The 20,957-nt window shown below is 50.4% G+C and overlaps 1 protein-coding gene across 1 annotated transcript in view; it reads left to right on the plus strand.

Annotated features, from left to right (window-relative positions):
• Positions 1–14,502: 14,502 nt before the first annotated feature.
• VWA5A (von Willebrand factor A domain containing 5A) overlaps positions 14,503–20,957 on the plus strand; it is a 134,112-nt gene continuing 127,657 nt past the window's right edge. The window contains exon 1 of the mRNA XM_089659790.1: positions 14,503–14,598. The gene's annotated coding sequence lies outside the window, so the exon portion shown is untranslated. The remainder of the gene's footprint in view (positions 14,599–20,957) is intronic.

Here is a 20,957-nt window from a genome sequence, read left to right on the forward strand (position 1 = left end):
GAACTCATGATACTATTAATGAAATGCAGCTCCCCAACACCGGCAGCACTCATGCAGCCCCACAGAAGGACACCGCCACCACCATGTTTCACAGTTGGCACCATGCATTTTTCTTTATACTCCTCACCTTTGCAATGCCATACAGTTTTGAAGCCATCAGTTCCAAAAACATTTATCTTGGTCTCATCACTCCAGAGTACAGAGTCCCAATAGTCATCTTCTTTTTCAGCATGGGCCCTGGAAAATTTTGGTAGGCTTTTTTGTGCATGGGCTTTAGAAGAGGCTTCCTTCATGGATGATACCTATGAATGCCATTCCTCTGCAGTGTACGCTGTATTGTGTCACGGGAAACAATCACCCCAGTTTAGCTTTCTACTTCTTTAGCTAACTGCAGTGAATTTTCATGGTGATTTTCTTTAACCCTTCTCATCAGAAGACGCTCCTGTAGAGGTGTTAACTTCTGTGGATGGGCTGGAAGTCTCTGTGAGATGGTTCCAGTTGCATCTTTGGTAAATGTTTGTATCACTTTTGCTACAGTTTTCTGACTGATAAGTAAAGCTTGGCTGATCTTCTTGTAGCCTTCACCTTTCTTGTGTCAAGAAATTATTTTCTTTCTCAGGCCTTGTGACATTTCTCTTCCATGTGGTGCCATTGCTGACAGCATGAAATGGGAGGAGTTTTCTTGCCCTTAATTCCCTTTTATAATAAACTGATAAACACCTGTTTAATGAATAATTCTACTCACTTGTAGTTGAATTCTTGTTAATTAGGATTTTGTTGTCTAAAATAATAGTGTCCCATCATTGGTGTCAGTGGGAGGAATAGTGCCCCATCATTGGTGTCAGTGGGAGGAATAGTGCCCCATCATTGGTATCAGTGGGAGGAATAGTGCCCCATCATTGGTATCAGTGGGAGGAATAGTGCCCCATCATTGGTGTCAGTGGGAGGAATAGTGTCCCATCATTGGTGTCAGTGAGAGGAATAGTGTCCCATCATTGGTATCAGTGGGAGGAATAGTGCCCCATCATCGGTGTCAGTGGGAGGAATAGTGCCCCATCATTGGTGTCAGTGGGAGGAATAGTGCCCCATCATTGGTGTCAGTGGGAGGAATAGTGCCCCATCATCGGTGTCAGTGGGAGGAATAGTGCCCCATCATTGGTATCAGTGGGAGGAATAGTGCCCCATCATCGGTATCAGTGGGAGGAATAGTGACCCATCATTGGTGTCAGTGGGAGGAATAGTGCCCCATCATTGGTATCAGTGGGAGGAATAGTGCCCCATCATTGGTGTCAGTGGGAGGAATAGTGCCCCATCATTGGTGTCAGTGGGATGAATAGTGCCCCATCATTGGTGTCAGTGGGAGGAATAGTGCCCCATCATTGGTGTCAGTGGGAGGAATAGTGCCCCATCATTGGTGTCAGTGGGATGAATAGTGCCCCATCATTGGTGTCAGTGGGAGGAATAGTGCCCCATCATTGGTGTCAGTGGGAGGAATAGTGCCCCATCATTGAAGGAGGAGTTTCTCCTGATGTCAGGTGCTCTGAAGGTGCTCCAGCTCCTGTGTGTGAGAGGGGAGTGTGGTAAAATCTTTCCCAGGCCTTTTGGCCCCTTCCTGGGGAAGCCATGGAGGCCAGCGGGGCTTCTTCTGCTGAGAGCTCACAGCCATCCCCTGGGCTGACGGGTGACATGCCTGCCTCAGTGCAAGCCGGGGCTGGTGATCTATCTGCCCCGGGCGAAGATGAAGGCGCAGAGTCCATTCGGGAGAGAGTGATGGCCGGGATTAAGGTCCTGATTAAGGAGAGAGACAAGCTCTACAAACTGTGAGTGGAAGCGATTGACAAAGCAGCGTGAGAGCGTGTATAGCCGGAACCGAGGATCCATGGATCAGCGTGAGAGCGTGTATAGCCGGAACCGAGGATCTATGGATCAGCGTGAGAGCGTGTATAGCCGGAACCGAGGATCCATGGATCAGCGTGAGAGCATGTATAGCCGGAACCGAGGATCCATGGATCAGCGTGAGAGCGTGTATAGCCGGAACCGAGGATCTATGGATCAGCGTGAGAGCGTGTATAGCCGGAACCGAGGATCCATGGATCAGCGTGAGAGCATGTATAGCCGGAACCGTAGATCCATGGATCAGCGTGAGAGCGTGTATAGCCGGAACCGGGGATCCATGGATCAGTGTCAGAGCGTGTATAGCCGGAACCGAGGATCCATGGATCAGTGTGAGAGCGTATATAGCCGGAACCGGGGATCCATGGATCAGTGTCAGAGCGTGTATAGCCGGAACCGGGGATCCATGGATCAGTGTGAGAGCGTGTATAGCCGGAACCATGGATCAGTGTGAGAGCGTGTATAGCCGGAACCGGGGATCCATGGATCAGCGTGAGAGCGTGTATAGCCGGAACCAGGGATCCATGGATCAGCGTGAGAGCGTGTATAGCCGGAACCGTAGATCCATGGATCAGTGTGAGAGTATGTATTGCCGGAACCGTAGATCCATGGATCAGCGTGAGAGCGTGTATAGCCGGAACCGGGGATCCATGGATCAGCGTGAGAGCGTGTATAGCCGGAACCGGGGATCCATGGATCAGCGTGAGAGCGTGTATAGCTGGAACCGTAGATCCATGGATCAGCGCGAGAGCATGTATAGCCGGAACCGGGGATCCATGGATCAGCGTGAGAGCATGTATAGCCGGAACCGGGGATCCATGGTTCAGCGCGAGAGCGTGTATAGCCGGAACCGGGGATCCATGGATCAGTGTGAGAGCGTGTATAGCCGGAACCGGGGATCCATGGATCAGTGTGAGAGCGTGTATAGCCGGAACCGGGGATCCATGGATCAGTGTGAGAGCGTGTATAGCCGGAACCGGGGATCCATGGTTCAGCGCGAGAGCGTGTATAGCCGGAACCGGGGATCCATGGATCAGTGTGAGAGCGTGTATAGCCGGAACCGGGGATCCATGGATCAGCGTGAGAGCGTGTATAGCCGGAACCGGGGATCCATGGATCAGCGTGAGAGCGTGTATAGCCGGAACCGGGGATCCATGGATCAGTGTGAGAGCGTGTATAGCCGGAACCGGGGATCCATGGATCAGTGTGAGAGCGTGTATAGCCGGAACCGGGGATCCATGGTTCAGCGCGAGAGCATGTATAGCCGGAACCGAGGATCCATGGATCAGTGTGAGAGCGTGTATAGCCGGAACCGGGGATCCATGGATACCGAAGTCCAGCTGGCTAAAGTCCGGGTGGAACATCAGGAGACCATTGTGGCCATGATGGAAGGGAGAGATGGGTCTTTCAAGGAGAAGCTTTCTAATGACAGAAGGTTTCCAAGGATGGCAAAGGTGGAGGAGGAGACCCCCCAGTTCTGACCCCGTGGCCCCTCAGGGTGAGGTAAGCAGCCCCATGCCTTCTCAGGACTCAGGAGGGGGACTAAGGGAGATCCGGTCAATGGAGTCTCCAATGCGGGGGAATCAGCTGGTGAGGACATCCCTGATAACAGGCCTGATAAGGTAAAGCCTATCAAGCCCCAAACTGTGGATAAAATTGTCTTTGTCAGCATTAGTCGCTGTGTTAAACGGTACAGTTTGCCCCGTGACACCCAGCCTGGTGACGCCATGTCCAGCAATGCTTTGGCTGATGGTGTTAAAAGTCAGCAAAATGTGCATTTAAAAAAAAAAAGAAATTTCTGCAGAGGAACTACAAGTGGCAGCAGAACCCATTAACTCTTTTTTTGGCCAAATCTAAAGCTGCGTACCCAGTCACAGCTGCTGAACAAGGCTCTATAGTGCAGCATCAGGTGACTGGTGGTATTACGGTGAAGACTGTGACTGCACCTAATGGAAAGGTTAATGTCTGTGTGACTGATAACAGTCTTTCCAATACAAGTGTGATGGGCAATGCTACCAGTGCAGGTGTGATGGACAGTCCTACCTGTGCAGGTGTGATGGACAGCCCTACCATGCAGGTGTGATGGACAGTCCTACCAGTGCAGGTGTGATGGACAGTCCTACCGGTACAGGTGTGATGGACAGCCCTACCATGCAGGTGTGATGGACAGTCCTACCAGTGCAGGTGTGATGGACAGTCCTACCATGCAGGTGTGATGGACAGTCCTACCATGCAGGTGTGATGGACAGTCCTACAAGTACAGGTGTGATGGACAGTCCTACAAGTACAGGTGTGATGGACAGTTCTACCAGTACAGGTGTGATGGACAGTCCTACAGGTGCAGGCGTGATGGACAGTCCTACCGGTGCAGGCGTGATGGGCAGTCCTACCGGTGCAGGCGTGATGGGCAGTCCTACCGGCGCAGGCGTGATGGGCAGTCCTACCGGCGCAGGCGTGATGGGCAGTCCTACCGGCGCAGGCGTGATGGACAGTCCTACCGGCGCAGGCGTGATGGACAGTCCTACCGGCGCAGGCGTGATGGACAGTCCTACCATGCAGGTGTGATGGACAGTCCTACCATGCAGGTGTGATGGACAGTCCTACAAGTACAGGTGTGATGGACAGTCCTACAAGTACAGGTGTGATGGACAGTCCTACAAGTACAGGTGTGATGGACAGTTCTACCGGTACAGGTGTGATGGACAGTCCTACAGGTGCAGGCGTGATGGACAGTCCTACCGGTGCAGGTGTGATGGACAGTCCTACAGGTGCAGGCGTGATGGACAGTCCTACCGGTGCAGGCGTGATGGACAGTTCTACCGGTACAGGCGTGATGGACAGTTCTACCGGTACAGGCGTGATGGACAGTCCTACCGGTGCAGGCGCGATGGACAGTCCTACCGGTACAGGTGTGATGGACAGTCCTACCAGTGCAGGTGTGATGGACAGTCCTACCATGCAGGTGTGATGGACAGTCCTACAAGTACAGGTGTGATGGACAGTCCTACAGGTGCAGGCGTGATGGACAGTCCTACAGGTGCAGGCGTGATGGACAGTCCTACCGGTGCAGGCGTGATGGACAGTCCTACCGGTGCAGGCGTGATGGGCAGTCCTACCGGTGCAGGCGTGATGGGCAGTCCTACCGGCGCAGGCGTGATGGGCAGTCCTACCGGCGCAGGCGTGATGGACAGTCCTACCGGCGCAGGCGTGATGGACAGTCCTACCGGTGCAGGCGTGATGGACAGTCCTACCAGTGCAGGTGTGATGGACAGTCCTACCATGCAGGTGTGCTGGACAATCCAACAGTACATGCGTGATGGACAATCCCACCAGTACAGGCATGATGTACAGACATGATGGACAGTCCTACCAATGCAGCTGTGAAGGACAATCCTACCAGTGCAGGCGTGAAGGACAATCCTACCACTACAGGCATGATGGGCAGTCCTACCAGTGCTGGAGAGATGGGCAGTCCTACCAGTGCAGGCGTGATGGACAGTCCTACCAGTGCAGGTGTGATGGACAGTCCTAGCAGTGCAGGTGTGAAGGACAATCCTAGCAGTGCAGGTGTGAAGGACAGTCCTACCAGCTCAGATCCATCTGTGAATAGTAATGTGCAGACTAGGGCTGTATCAGTGTGGGGCTTTGGCCCTGATAAGCCCACCTTTGCTCAGGTGGTAGGTTCTGCTCCTGGTAATGTCATCAAGCCAGGGCTGCAGTCAAAGGGGAACTCCACTTCCAAGCGGGTTTTTCTCCCACAAACCACCACTTTGAGTACCCCAGGGTCGGGTCTCGGGTCTCAGGCCTCTGTCGGGGGTCCAAGGTGAAATGTCATCATACTTAAATGGGAAGGTGGTGCAGTCCCTCCAGCAATGCATGGGATGATTGATTTGATTTTGGGGATGGGGTTCAGGGCAAATGACCTCTATGCCCTTATTCATGTAGCTGGGAGCCAGGAATACACTATAAGCTTCACCAGGCCAGAGGGTCTTGACCTGTTTTGGGAATGGTATGAGGCTCAGTGCAGGTCAAGCCCCAAATGGGAAGGTCTGGCACCAGTTGCTGTCTCACAGAGGTCAACAGTGAAAAAGATAACCATCATCCTCAGTAATGAGTGTTCCTGCTTGGGACCTAGAGGTCTGGTTGAAACATTATGGAAAGGTTTTGACAAAACCGGATAAAATTCTTGATGAGCTCAACATCTGGACTGGGGGTTGGTTGGTAACAGTCTGTCAGGGAGCAAGGAGCCAGACACACAAGGAGGTGCAATTAAACGTAGGTTTATTAATATAGAAACAAGACAAGAGTCTATGCAAGTCCAAGAGCGGAAATCGTAGCCAGAGCCTGGGTCAAGAGCCAAGAAGAATGGTCGCCAGAGCCGGAATCAGGAGCCAGGAAGAATGGTTGCCAGAGCCAGAATCAGGAGCCAGGAAGAATGGTCAACAGAGCCGGAATCAGGAGCCAGGAAGAATGGTCGCCAGAGCCGGAATCAGGAGCCAGAAAGAATGGTCAACAGAGCCGGAATCAGGAGCCAGGAAGAATGGTCGCCAGAGCCGGAATCAGGAGCCAGGAAGAATGGTCAACAGAGCCGGAATCAGGAGCCAGAAAGAATGGTCAACAGAGCCGGAATCAGGAGCCAGGAAGAATGGTCGCCAGAGCCGGAATCAGGAGCCAGGAAGAATGGTCAACAGAGCCGGAATCAGGAGCCAGGAAGAATGGTCGCCAGAGCCGGAATCAGGAGCCAGGAAGAATGGTCAACAGAGCCGGAATCAGGAGCCAGGAAGAATGGTCGCCAGAGCCGGAATCAGGAGCCAGGAAGAATGGTTGCCAGAACCGGGATCAGGAGCCAGGAAGAATCCTCGCCAGAGCCGGAATCAGGAGCCCGGAAGAATGGTCGCCAGAGTCGGGATCAGAAGCCAGGAAGAATCGTCGCCAGAGCCGGGATCAGGAGCCAGGAAGAATGGTCACCAGAGCCGGGGTCAGAAGCCAGGAGGAGTCTTAGCCAAAGCCGAGTCGGTATCCAGGAAAGCAATGAGTAGCTAAACAGGAGCTTGCTGCTGTGCAACAGACAGGACACAAATGCAATAGACAGCTACAAACAGCAGGCTTAAATGTGATAAGCCGCCACCTCCTGGAGGAGAAGCCGTAGAGGGCTGAAAGCATAAAGGATCCCACAATGCTTTGCAGACACCTAAGATGGATGCCAGCACATGGAGCAGCACAAGCCTTGAGGAAAGGTAGGACCTTGACACAGTCAGGTTGGCCAGGGATGGGAACGTTGTCTGTCAACTGCCCTCCTCCACTTTTATAGGGAGGGACAAAATTACTATTTCCTATCCTGGTCAGCCAAAGCTGTGTCACCGGTGTGGAGAAAAGGGTCATTTTACCTCCTCCTGTTCAGCTTTAATATGTTCAATGTGTCGGGGTAAGGGTCATGTGGCCAAGGACTGCACCCAGATAAGGTGCCACCTGTGCCTATGCCTTGGCCACCCCTACAGCAAATGTCCTGAGGCTTGGCACAATGTGGAGAAAGAGGTGATAGATGAACTGTTGAGGCTGGACAGGTTGGAGGGTGAGGCCCCTGGTGTAACATCCTCCTCTCCTGTGACTTACTCTGCTGGTTCTGTTCAGGATCCCTTCCCAGCTCCATTGGCCTCCCCTCCTGTGTCTGCAAGTATTCCTTTTGTGCCTGCCTCTGTGTCCCCCCCCCCAACCTACTCTACCTGCTCCCCTTGTGTCAGAACCTTCCAAATCTGTGCCTCCTGAGTCAATTAACCCCCGTGAGCCTTCCCCTCCCAAGTCTGACTTGAAGGAAGGCCCCCCCCCACCAGAAGTGGTGGAGTGTGGCAAAAATTGTGCTGCCATCTCTTCTGTAAACAAGTATTCTGTGAAGAATTGTAACAAAAAAGAAAGAGATGGGAACATCTCTGAGTCTGACTGGCAGTACCTAGAAGGGAGAAGGAAGGTTGTGAGGCAGAAGAGGCAGGTGGTGGGGATGGAAAAGGGACGGGAAGCTCCAGTGCTGTCTCCAACCATTTTTGGGCCACCAATTTAAATATTTCTTCATAAGGAGCTTCTTCTGAACGTAGTTCAGAATCTGAAATGGAGTTTGAGGAGGCCTCTAGAAAGAGAGAGGCTTCTGGTGATGGGGAGCTAAGAAGCAATCCACCCAATAACCCAAATGGTGGTTCCCCCTCTGCTAAAAGTGGCAACAAAAAATGTCACCAGCATTAAGTCAGTAAGCGCTCATTCTATGGCCTTCTTTTTGTTCCGCCAAATAGATGCTGACATTTTATTTTTGCAAGAAACTAGGCTCACCTCCTTGGCAGATATTCATATGGCCAAGAAAGAGTGGAGGTATTGTCCATCTTACTGGTCTCTTGCGGCCGAGCCTTACAGTGGTGTGGCGGTGTTGTTTAAAACCGGCATGGTAACTGTTCGGAGGGTTATTGAGGTGGAGATTGGGAGATGTATGGTCTTAGACATCCTTGTTTATGGGGCGCACACAAAGTGGGACAGGAAATGCCTTTTTACAAGGATCAAGCCATTTCTTTGTACATCCCGGCAAGTGGTCTTTGGAGGTGACTTTAGTACTGTGACTAGGCCCAAGGACAGGAAGGACTTCAAAGACAAGCTGGGATATGACAGCTTTTTTTAATAGTATGGTTAGGGATGCTGGTTTTGTGGATGTGCACATTAACCCCCCTGGAGGTATTCCCGAGTGTAACTTGAGGTAAAGTTTCAGTACCACAAGCGGTAACCCCGAGCTACACTCGGGAATACACTGCAGCGTTGCTCTGGGATCTCTTCTTCACTTACCTTGTCCTGTGCTCCCGCGATGTCCATCCTGCAGTGTCCCCGGCAATGTCCTCCGGCCGATGCCGGCATCTGTCTTCCGGGTTCCGTTCCCTGCGAGCGTCGGGACATACGGGGGACGGAATTCGAGGGAAATTTTAAATGTGACATTCACTAAAATCACATAGTATTCCATTCCTGTATCAAACCATTTCACATACATGTTGTCCCGAGTGCTTTGTCCGGCGCCCTGCCTGCATTTTTACTGTTCTTTCTGCCTGGAAACTGAGAAACGTCCATGGCGTCCAAAAAGCGTCCCTTTACGTCAAAAGCGGTTTTAGACCGGCTAGAGAACAGCGATAGTAAATCAGAACCACTTGCAGAATTGAGTGATAATGATTCGTGGGGGAAATTCCTCATCAGACACTGAAAACGATTCTGCGACTTTGCTCAGCGATGTGCGAACTTGGCGCTCTATTTCACATTTCAGTGTTTTTGGTTTGATTATATTATTGAATTACATTTATTATTATATTATTATTTTTTATGATTATTTAATAAATTATAATTTATGATTTCGGGTTTCAAATTTTAACATACCCAGAATGTTTACTAGACTCATTTCAGTGAGTTATTCCTAAAAATTACAGCCTACAATAAAAAAAACAACATATTTCCATGCAAAAAAATGTACCGCTTTGAGCACAGAAATATGGACATAATCAGACCACTAGGGAGGTTAAGCACCTCCCAGACAACACAGGGTTCACCTTTCATCGAGGTTATAGCCAGAGTACGATGGATAGGTTTTTGTAAAGGAGACCTCTGCTTTCTCTCCCCCAGTGGTGCAGGCAGTAGAGTTCTCTGATCACTGTATACTATCTGTGGTCTTGAATGCTTTAGACTCCCCTCAGAGGAGCAAGACATCTGGAGATTGAATTCGACTCTCCTCGAGGAAGAACATGTTAGACAATCCTTTGAGGAATTCTTTCAGGCACGGGTGACCATCCTGGACCATCCTGGACTTTTGTAGCACCAAGGCTGAGTGGTGGGAGCTGACCAAAAAGAGGATAGCCAATAGAAAGCAGTTTGATAGACACATGACCTACCAAAGGTTGCGGAGGAAACTGGATATTCTTGTCTCAAGAGGAGGAGACCCTGGGGCAATCTGTCAGGAATGGACTCAGCACTGGTGGTGGGACTCACCGTGCCGTGTGGGCTGCAGTACCAGGGCTGACCAGCGGGTGCTCTCAGCAGCCAGAAGCTCACTCCTGCAGTCAGCCAACACCTGGGGCTGATTGCAGGAGGTGTATTTAAGGAATGGCCAGACCTGCAGTCAGTGCCTTGGTGTATTGTTTCCCATGAGCCCCCTGTACCCTGTGTTCCTGTTCTGCTGACTATCTGATTTGTTGCCGACTCTGCCTGATCCTGACCTCTGCTGACTTCTCCTGCTTGATCCCTGGCTTGCTTGACCATCCATCTGCCTGATCCTCTGTACCACGCTGCTCGTGAGTTACTGAACCTGGCTTGTGACTCTGACTATTGTCTGCCTGCTCCTCCGGTACCTCGCTGCCCGCACGTTGCTGACCTGGCCTGCCTGACGCTACCCAGACGATCCATCCATCCATCCCGCACGGATCTGTCCCTGTTACCAGGTCTGCCAGCCTCTTCACGCCAGGCTTTCCCCCGGTACATACCCTCGGCGGACCCCTCTACCACAGTTGGGTGCACTCAGGGGCTGCGACCTGGACTCAGTCCTGCGCCAAGTCCATCCCCACCATCAGGGGCTCTGGTGAAAAGGCAGACTGGGGCTTAGACTCCGCGCCCTGGGGAATCCCGTTCTGTGGGTACTAGAGATCCCGCCGGGCGGTGCCTGACAGTACCTAGCGGCCTGCCTGACCATTCCACCTCTCCAGCCCTGACTACGCCTGTGTTCCCACACATTTCTGGTCATACCCGGATCCTTAACACAATCTCTGAGGTGAAATTCCTCCTCAGGAAGTGTCAATATGACTGGCATGCCTCTTTGGTTCTGGAGATGGACTATGGGAAGTACCACTCGCCCAACCCTTACCAGAACTGCAAACAAGGTGTAGCTGTTAAGACGGTCGTCGGCCTTAAGGATAGTACAGGTTCCTTGACAAAGTCCAGGTCAGGGATCCTGGAGGTTGTGAGGTCCTTTTTATGCTGAACCTCTTGGGAGGAAAGAGCTTGATCTATGCAAGATGGAAAGCTTTTTGGACTCTACTCAAAGTCTAAATGGTGGAGATGTTCCATTGATGAATTTGACAGAGGAGATCACAGTTGAAGAGGTGATGAGGGCAACTGACCAGCTAGCCATCAAAAAGTCACCTTGACTGGATGGCTTGATGGCTGAGTTTTACAAAGCTTTTAAGTCTATTCTGGCCCCGCATTTGGTAGAGATTTTTAAAAGCTGCCTTGCTGAGGGGACTCTTCCCCCTTCCATGAGGCACTCAGCTGTGATTCTTCTGTCAAAAGGTAAGGATCTCTTGATGATTGAGAATTGGCACCCCATCAGCCTTCTCAATGTCGATAGGTGCTGGTGAAGATACTTTCCTGGCGCTTATCATCAGTAACAGAGTTTTTGCTTTGTTGCCATCAGCACTCTTCGGTCCAGAGCAGGGGCGGACGGACAACTCATGCTGCCCCCGGGAAATAGGGGATCATGGGGCCCCTGTGTCCTTGCCCAAACACAAAAAAGCCTATGAAAAAAGGTACCAGGGGCATCTCATGGGGCCCCCTACTGACCCCAGGCCCTTGGGCATTGCCCAAGTTTCCAAATGGTCAGTCTGCCCCTGGTCCAGGGTAGGAGCACCTTCACAGAGGTGTTAGCTGTCCAGGAGTCCCTGGAGCAGTGCAGGGCTGTAGGCTGGGGAAAGTATTTGCTGGCACTGGATCAGGAAAAAGCTTTTGATCGTGTCAACCATGAGTACCTGTGGCTGCTCCTTAGTAAGTATGGTCTGCCAGGTGGTTTTGTCAACTGGTTGAAAGTCTTGCATAAGGGGGCGGAAAGCTTCCTTCTTGTTAATGGTTGGATTGGGCAGTTCTTTGAGGTTGGCTCTGCGGCGGGGTCATTGTGGTCAGCTTCCAGCCTACGTCTCTCCGTGCCTGAAGTTGCTGCGGCAATGGCGATTTTCGGCTGAAGATCTCAGGTCCGCTCCGAGGAAAGTCCTAATGAGCCGGGTCTTGAGCGAAGTCTTTCATGACTCACTGGCCTTAAGGGATTTCCCAGGTGAAATTATGAGGGAAGGGTTAAAGCTGATTAATTTAAGTCCCCCTTAAATTTAGGGATCTGGCCTGGCTCGCTGTGCTTCCATGGGAGGCTCTATGTTCGGGGCAATTTGGAATATGGCAGTGAGATGGATCATTGTTGTCCTCAGGAGGAGTGTGCAGGTGAGGAGGAGACTATGGACCATTTTCTGCTTTGTTGCCTTTTAACATAGAGGGCCCTCGGTGTTCCTTTCCTCTCTAGGCTGGGTTATGCTGAGTGGGTGTACGGAGCATGGGGGGGCTTTTTGTTTGGATACACTTTTTTTAATTAGCCTAGTAGTCCGTTATTTCACCTGGAACGCACGGTGTCAGGTCACCACTCGGTGTAAAATCCTTCCTGTTCAGGTGGTGGTGTGTGACATTTTGCATCAAGTGGGGAAGATTTGGGTGCTTGAGAAAGGCAGGTGGGGTTGGGGGGCTTGCATGAAGGCGTGGAGGGGTTCCAAGCCTCCCTGACTACCAGGAGTCTCTCTTTCCGGGGCGTGGCTGTCTGTCTCTTATCATCCTAGTGCAGTGTTTCTCAACTCCAGTCCTCCTGGACCCCCAACAGGTCATGTTTTCAGGATTTCCCTCAGATGAAACAGCTGTGGTAAAGGCAGTGAAACTGATCAAATCACCTGTGCAAAATAATGGAAATCCTGAAAACATGACCTGTTGGGGGTCCATGAGGACTGGAATTGAGAAACACTGCCCTAGTGTAAGATATAAAAATAAAACTAATGCAGCCATCACATCTAAGAACTGGTAAGCTGTAATAAAAATGTATGTTTGCTTTTGGGTTTAATAACGCTTTCATTACTACTCGAGGCTGCACTTTACAATCCGATCAATTCCCGGCTGTGAGTGACGCAATTGTATCGGGTTCCTTGTTTTTTTATTTTTGGCAGTGATAACCTGTCACGTGGGGGCGGATTGCTGGCATCATGCCTCACACTGCTGGTAAACCAGACTGTACAGTAATCAGAGTCGGGGATCTTGTACTACGCCCCCCTCTATGTTCCCTCCTCTCCATCTACAGGACATACAGAAATCAGTCAGGGATCTTGTACTACGCTCCCCTCTATGTTCCCTCCTCTCCATCTACAGGACATACAGAAATCAGTCGGGGATCTTGTACTACGCTCCCCTCTATGTTCCCTCCTCTCCATCTACAGGACATACAGAAATCAGTCGGGGATCTTGTACTACGCTCCCCTCTATGTTCCCTCCTCTCCATCTACAGGATATACAGTAATCAGAGTCGGAGATCCTGTACTACGCCCCCCTCTATGTTCCCTCCTCTCCATCTACAGGATATACAGTAATCAGTCAGGGATCTTGTACTACGCTCCCCTCTATGTTCCCTCCTCTCCATCTACAGGACATACAGAAATCAGTCCGGGATCTTGTACTACGCTCCCCTCTATGTTCCCTCCTCTCCATCTACAGGATATACAGTAATCAGAGTCGGAGATCCTGTACTACGCCCCCCTCTATGTTCCCTCCTCTCCATCTACAGGATATACAGTAATCAGTCAGGGATCTTGTACTACGCCCCCCTCTATGTTCCCTCCTCTCCATCTACAGGACATACAGAAATCAGTCAGGGATCTTGTACTACGCTCCCCTCTATGTTCCCTCCTCTCCATCTACAGGACATACAGAAATCAGTCGGGGATCTTGTACTACGCTCCCCTCTATGTTCCCTCCTCTCCATCTACAGGACATACAGAAATCAGTCGGGGATCTTGTACTACGCTCCCCTCTATGTTCCCTCCTCTCCATCTACAGGATATACAGTAATCAGAGTCGGAGATCCTGTACTACGCCCCCCTCTATGTTCCCTCCTCTCCATCTACAGGATATACAGTAATCAGTCAGGGATCTTGTACTACGCTCCCCTCTATGTTCCCTCCTCTCCATCTACAGGATATACAGTAATCAGTCGGGGATCTTGTACTACGCTCCCCTCTATGTTCCCTCCTCTCCATCTACAGGTCATACAGTAATCAGTCGGGGATCTTGTACTACGCCCCCCTCTTTGTTCTATCCTCTCCAACTACATGCCATACAGTAATCAGAGCCATGAATGTTGTACTACGCCCCCCTCTATGTTCCCTCCTCTCCATCTACAGGTCATACAGTAATCAGTCGGGGATCTTGTACTACGCCCCCCTCTTTGTTCTCTCCTCTCCATCTACAGACCATACAGTAATCAGAGTCGGGGATCTTGTACTACGCCCCCCTCTATGTTCCCTCCTCTCCATCTACAGGACATACAGTAATCAGTCGGGGATCTTGTACTACGCTCCCCTCTATGTTCCCTCCTCTCCATCTACAGGACATACAGTAATCAGTCAGGGATCTTGTACTACGCCCCCCTCTATGTTCCCTCCTCTCCATCTACAGGACATACAGTAATCAGTCAGGGATCTTGTACTACACCCCCCTCTATGTTCCCTCCTCTCCATCTACAGGTCATACAGTAATCAGAGCCATGAATGTTGTACTACGCCCCCCTCTATGTTCCCTCCTCTCCTTGCAGGACACTCCCCGCAGTGACTACACAGAGATCACACTCCCAGCACTACAGGAAGAGCGACACCCAGAGCAGAAGAGAACAAGACGGACTGTGAGAAGGTACCATACATGTCCTACACATTACATACATACGCCGTATATGAATTATACACAGACAGACGGATGCTGTACATACACTACATAGAGACAGACGGATGCCGTACATACACTACATAGAGACAGACGGATGCCGTACATACACTACATACAGACAGACGCCGTACATACACTACATACAAACAGACGCCGTACATACACTACATACAGACAGACGCCGTACATACACTACATACAGACAGACGCCGTACACACACTACATACAGACAGACGCCGTACATACACTACATACAGACAGACGGACGCCGTACACACACTACATACAGACGGACGCCGTACACACACTACATACAGACGGACGCCGTACACACTGCATACAGACACACCATATACACACTACATACAGACAGACACACCGTATACACACTACATGCAGACACACCGTATACACACTACATGCAGACAGGCACACCGTATACACACTACATGCAGACAGACACACCGTATACACACTACATGCAGACAGACACACCGTATACACACTACATACAGAGAGACACACCGTACACACACTACATACAGACAGACACACCGTATACACACTACATACAGACACACCGTATACACGCTACATACAGACACACCGTATACACGCTACATACAGACACACCGTATACACGCTACATACAGACACACCGTATACACACTACATACAGACACACCGTATACACACTACATACAGACAGACACACCGTATACACACTACATGCAGACAGACAGACGCCGTATACACACTACATGCAGACAGACAGACGCCGTATACACACTACATACAGACAGACACACCGTATACACGCTACATACAGACACACCTATACACGCTACATACAGACACACCATATACACGCTACATACAGACACACCGTATACACGCTACATACAGACACACCGTATACACGCTACATACAGACACACCGTATACACGCTACATACAGACACACCGTATACACGCTACATACAGACACACCGTATACACGCTACATACAGACACACCGTATACACGCTACATACAGACAGACACACCGTAACACGCTACATACAGACAGACACACCGTATACACGCTACATACAGACAGACACACCGTATACACGCTACATACAGACAGACACACCGTATACACGCTACATACAGACACACCGTATACACGCTACAGACAGACACACCGTATACACGCTACATACAGACAGACACACCGTATACACACTACATGCAGACAGACAGACGCCGTATACACACTACATACAGACAAACGCCGTATACACACGCTACATACAGACAGACGCCATATACACATGCTACATACAGACGGACAGCACCAGCGACTTACCCGTACGCACACCTATCCCCCCCGGGACACAGCAGAATGAGAATCCCTGTAACCGGGACCCCGGGATCACATAATCGCTATGCAATCACATGATCACCATGACAACAACCTTGCATTCTGCTTCATCAAAGCTTTGCTTCTCTTCCTGGAGAGCTGTGATTGGTCCACAGCTCTCATATGACACATGGGGGCCGATCACAGCACCCCTTACCATGTGACAAGCTGGAGCCAATCACAGATCACTTTTGTTAAAACTGTCATATTTTAGGGTTGTCAAACTGGTGGCCCCCCAGCTGTTGTGAAACTACAAGTCCCATCATGCTTTGAACTTTGTGAGTCATGCTTGTAACTGTCAATCTTGCAATGCCTCATGGGACTTGTAGTTTGGCAACAGCTGGAGGGGCGCCAGTTTGACACCCGTGCGGACACATGACAGTTCAAAGCAAGCATGCAATGCAAAAGTGTGTAAAAAAAAAAAAAAAAAAAAACCCTGATACCCCCCTGAGTATTACTCTGATGAAAGTATTAAAAAAAAAAAATTGTAAAAAAAAAGAAAATGAATGTTTAACCACTACCAGTCCGGACACTTCCCCCCCCCTTCCAGTCCGGACACTTCCCCCCCCCCCTTTCCAGTCCGGACACTTCCCCCCCCCCTTCCAGTCCGTACACTTCCCCCCTTCCAGTCCGTACACTTCCCCCCTTCCAGTCCGTACACTTCCCCCCCTTCCAGTCCGTACACTTCCCCCCCTTCCAGTCCGTACACTTCCCCCCCTTCCAGTCCGGACACTTCCCCCCTTCCAGTCCGGACACTTCCCCCCCTTCCAGTCCGGACACTTTCCCCCCCTTCCAGTCCGGACACTTTCCCCCCCTTCCAGTCCGGACACTTTCACCCCCTTCCAGTCCGGACACTTTCCCCCCCTTCCTGTCCGGACACTTTCCCCCCCTTCCAGTCCGGACACTTTCCCCCCTTCCAGTCCGGACACTTCCCCCCTTCCAGTCCGGACACTTCCCCCCTTCCAGTCCGGACACTTTCCCCCCCCCTTCCAGTCCGGACACTTTCCCCCCCCCTTCCAGTCCGGACACTTTCCCCCCCCCTTCCAGTCCGGACACTTTCCCCCCCCTTCCAGTCCCAGACACTTTCACCCCCTTCCAGTCCGGACACTTTCACCCCCTTCCAGTCCGGACACTTTCACCCCCTTCCAGTCCGGACACTTTCACCCCCTTCCTGTCCGGACACTTTCACCCCTTCCAGTCCGGACACTTTCACCCCCTTCCAGTCCGGACACTTTCACCCCCTTCCAGTCCGGACACTTTCACCCCCTTCCAGTCCGGACACTTTCCCCCCTTCCAGTCCGGACACTTTCCCCCCTTCCAGTCCGGACACTTTCCCCCCCTTCCAGTCCGGACACTTTCACCCCCTTCCTGTCCGGACACTTTCACCCCCTTCCAGTCCAGACACTTTCCCCCCCTTCCAGTCCGGACACTTTCCCCCCCTTCCAGTCCGGACACTTTCCCCCCTTCCAGTCCGGACACTTTCCCCCCCTTCCAGTCCGGACACTTTCCCCCCCTTCCAGTCCGGACACTTTCCCCCCCTTCCAGTCCGGACACTTTCCCCCCTTCCAGTCCGGACACTTTCCCCCCCTTCCAGTCCGGACACTTCACCCCCTTCCAGTCCAGACACTTTCCCCCCCTTCCAGTCCGGACACTTTCACCCCCTTCCAGTCCGGACACTTTCCCCCCTTCCAGTCCGGACACTTTCACCCCCTTCCAGTCCAGGCCAATTTTCAGCTTTCAGCGCTATCACACTTTGAATGACAATTGCGCGGTCATGCAACACTGTACCCATATGAATTTTTTAGCATTTTTTTGAGACAGATAAAACTTTATTTTGGTGGTATTTATTCACTGCTGGGATTTTTATTTTTTTTGCTATGTAAATGAAATGTCAAAAATTTTGAAAAAAGTGTTTTTCTTATAAAATTTTGCAAATAAATAATATTTCATCATAAATCCTGGCCAAAATGTATTCCGTTATCTTTTTAGTAAAAGAAAAATAACCCAAATTAGTTTATAACCAAATATTATAATTTTTAAACTTTTTTTTACATTTTTTTTTTTTTACATGCTGTCACCCTAGCAGTACAGTGTCACCATGGTGACACTGTACTACTTGTGAGGGTGATGAAGATTTTTTTTTTTTACACTGATTGCTTTTACACCCATAAAGGCTGTAAAGCAATAATTTCTCCTTCTCTCTGTCTGCATTCTTGCAGTCATTGAGAAATACTGTGTGAGCTGTGATTGGCCACAGCTTGTTACATGGTACAAGGCTGTTATGAATAGCCCTGTACCATGTGATCTCTGTGATCATTCACAGATTTCACAGGTAGTAAGCAATGATGTCAGGAAGTGACATCTTGCTTACTACTCTGCATGTGATCACTGATTGGCCAATCCGTGATCACATGATCGGGACCTCACACAGTGGTCCCATCTGAAGATCGGTGTTCCACTGTGTCCGGAGGACACAGCGGGCACCGGATCGCGGTGTTGCGCGCTCCCAGGGAGCGCGCACAGTCCAAAATGGCAGGTGCTGTTTATGAACGGCAACCTGCCCCTGGACTGCCACCGTCCGGCCGTTTATATACAGCGGTCAGACAGTAAGTGGTTAAAAAAAAAAAAATGTTAAAAAAATAAATTCTCTCAGATTTTTTAACTACTTTCCACCCACAATCTGGGTAATCCTACGTCGCTTTCTATTTCCGGGTGTGCGCGGGGTGGACTGACAACTCATGGGGCCCCCGGGCAATAGAGGATCATGGGACCCCTGTGTCCTTGCCCAAACTCAAAAAGTCTATGAAAAAAGGTACCAGGGGCATCTCATGGGGCCCCCTACTGACCCCGGGCCCTCAGGCAGTGCCCGAGTTTCCAAATGGTCAGTCCGCCCTGGGTGTGCGTGCGCCCCCCCGACTCCCCCCTTCCCCCCCCCGCAGGGAGGAGGAACGAACACGCCATGTGATAAAAAAAACAATACATTTTACACGCACATGTTAGATCAGCACATACAACTCTTTGATCACCCGTCACCCAACCGTTGCCATTAGTACAGTGTCAGTATATAGAATGTTTCACTGATCACTGTATTCCTGCCACTAGTGACATCAGATAGTGTCAGGGTCAGTAAGCGCCCCTCCCAGCCAGGGTCAGGTAGCGTGAGATTGCCCGCACGCTATCGCACTCATGCTATAGGTCGCTGATCACCGCCATTACTAATATAGTCTTTGTACGGATCAATATATTGATCACGTACAGAACTATACTAGTGACTCCTTAGTATAGTGTCCCCAAAGCGCAGTGCTAGCAGGATCAGCCCTAATCTCTGCTAGCACTAGCGTTTAGCCACTACGCGGTTTTTCACGAAGGATTTGTACCAATTGATCGTGGGCCAAGGCAAATTATACGCAGCAATACATGGCCGCCCACCCAAATCAGCTCTTGCCAGACAATTCTCATGGAAGCCTATCATGGTTTCTGCATTTAAAACTTTTTGGGGCCTAACTCTCAAAATGGGCATTACAGAAACAGCGGCGGACTGACCATTTGGAAACTCGGGCACTGCCCGAGGTCAGTAGGGGGCCCCTGAGATGCCCCTGGTACCTTTTTCTTAGGCTTTTTGAGTTTGGGCAAGGACACAGGGGCCCCATGATCCCCTATTGCCCGGGGGCCCCATGAGTTGTCAGTCCGCCCCTGTACAGAAAAGAACGAATTGCGGTCCTATTGGTCCACAGACCCGATTCATTGTATGCCCATGTTCTCTGCTGGTACATATATGTCCAACATGGACCAGCAATGTACTGGTATGTCGCTGGACTTTGAATGGTTATACCGGGATGATGCCTGCAGCTACAGCCATCATCCTGGTATTGTTTTTTCAGCCGGCGATCGACTTTCATATGAAAAAAAAATCCTAGCCGCTAAATAGCTGCTGGATTGCTTTTACAAGCCTTCCAAGGTTTACTTGGGCTCTCTTGTCCCAAAAAGGCAGCCGGCAGTTCCGCTGGCTGACCATAGAGCTGATCAGAGACCAGAATGGCTCCAATCATCTCTATGGTCTAAGAAACCAGAAGCTACGAGAATTTCCATTTCACCGGATATAAACAGCGCCGTTTTTAAAACTGACCACACCGATCTTGGTGAGACCAGATGATGTAAGATCTAGAGGGGAGATCTAGAGTCTGATAGACCCCAGATTTCTCAGAAAAGAGTACCTGTCACCGCCTATTGCTATCACGTTGAATATTTTCATTCACTGTGATAACAATAAAAGTGAAAAAAAAATTGAAAAGGTACAGTGTAAAAATAATTTAAATAAATATTAAAAAAAAAAAGTCACCTCCACCCCCGTGCTCGCGTGCAAAGGCAAACGGAAGCGGCGTTCCCATGGCGATATGTAAACAGATTGCACCATGCATGTGAGGTATCACCACAAACGTCAGATCGAGGACAGTAATTATCAGGGGTGGACTGACAACTCATGGGGCCCCCGGGCAATAGGAAATCATGGGGCCCGTGTCCTCACCCACAGTCAAACCACACCCAAAAAAGCCTATGAAAGGTACCAGAGGCATCTCTTGAGGCCCCCTACTGACCCCGGGCCCTCGGGCAGTGCCCAAGTGTCCAAATGGTCAGTCCGCCCCTGGTAATTATAGCTCTATACCTCCTCTGTAAATATAAAGTGGTGACCTGTAAATGCTTTTAAAGCGTCACCTATGGATATTACCAATTGACGTCATTTGTCGCCGTTGCACAGGCGTACGCAATTTTAAAGCATGTCCCATTTGGTATCCATTTACTCGGCGTGACATCATCATTTATATTTTATCAAGCTATTGAGCAATGTATTGTGTTTTTGTGCATTAAAATTCTAAAAAGTGTATTTTTTTTCTCAAAAAAGTAGTATTTGAAAAATCGCTG

Source organism: Staurois parvus, unplaced genomic scaffold (genome assembly GCF_062004578.1).
Source record: "Staurois parvus isolate SC_StPar_1 unplaced genomic scaffold, SC_StPar_1.0 ptg001190l, whole genome shotgun sequence".
NCBI classification, from domain to species: Eukaryota; Metazoa; Chordata; class Amphibia; order Anura; family Ranidae; genus Staurois; species Staurois parvus.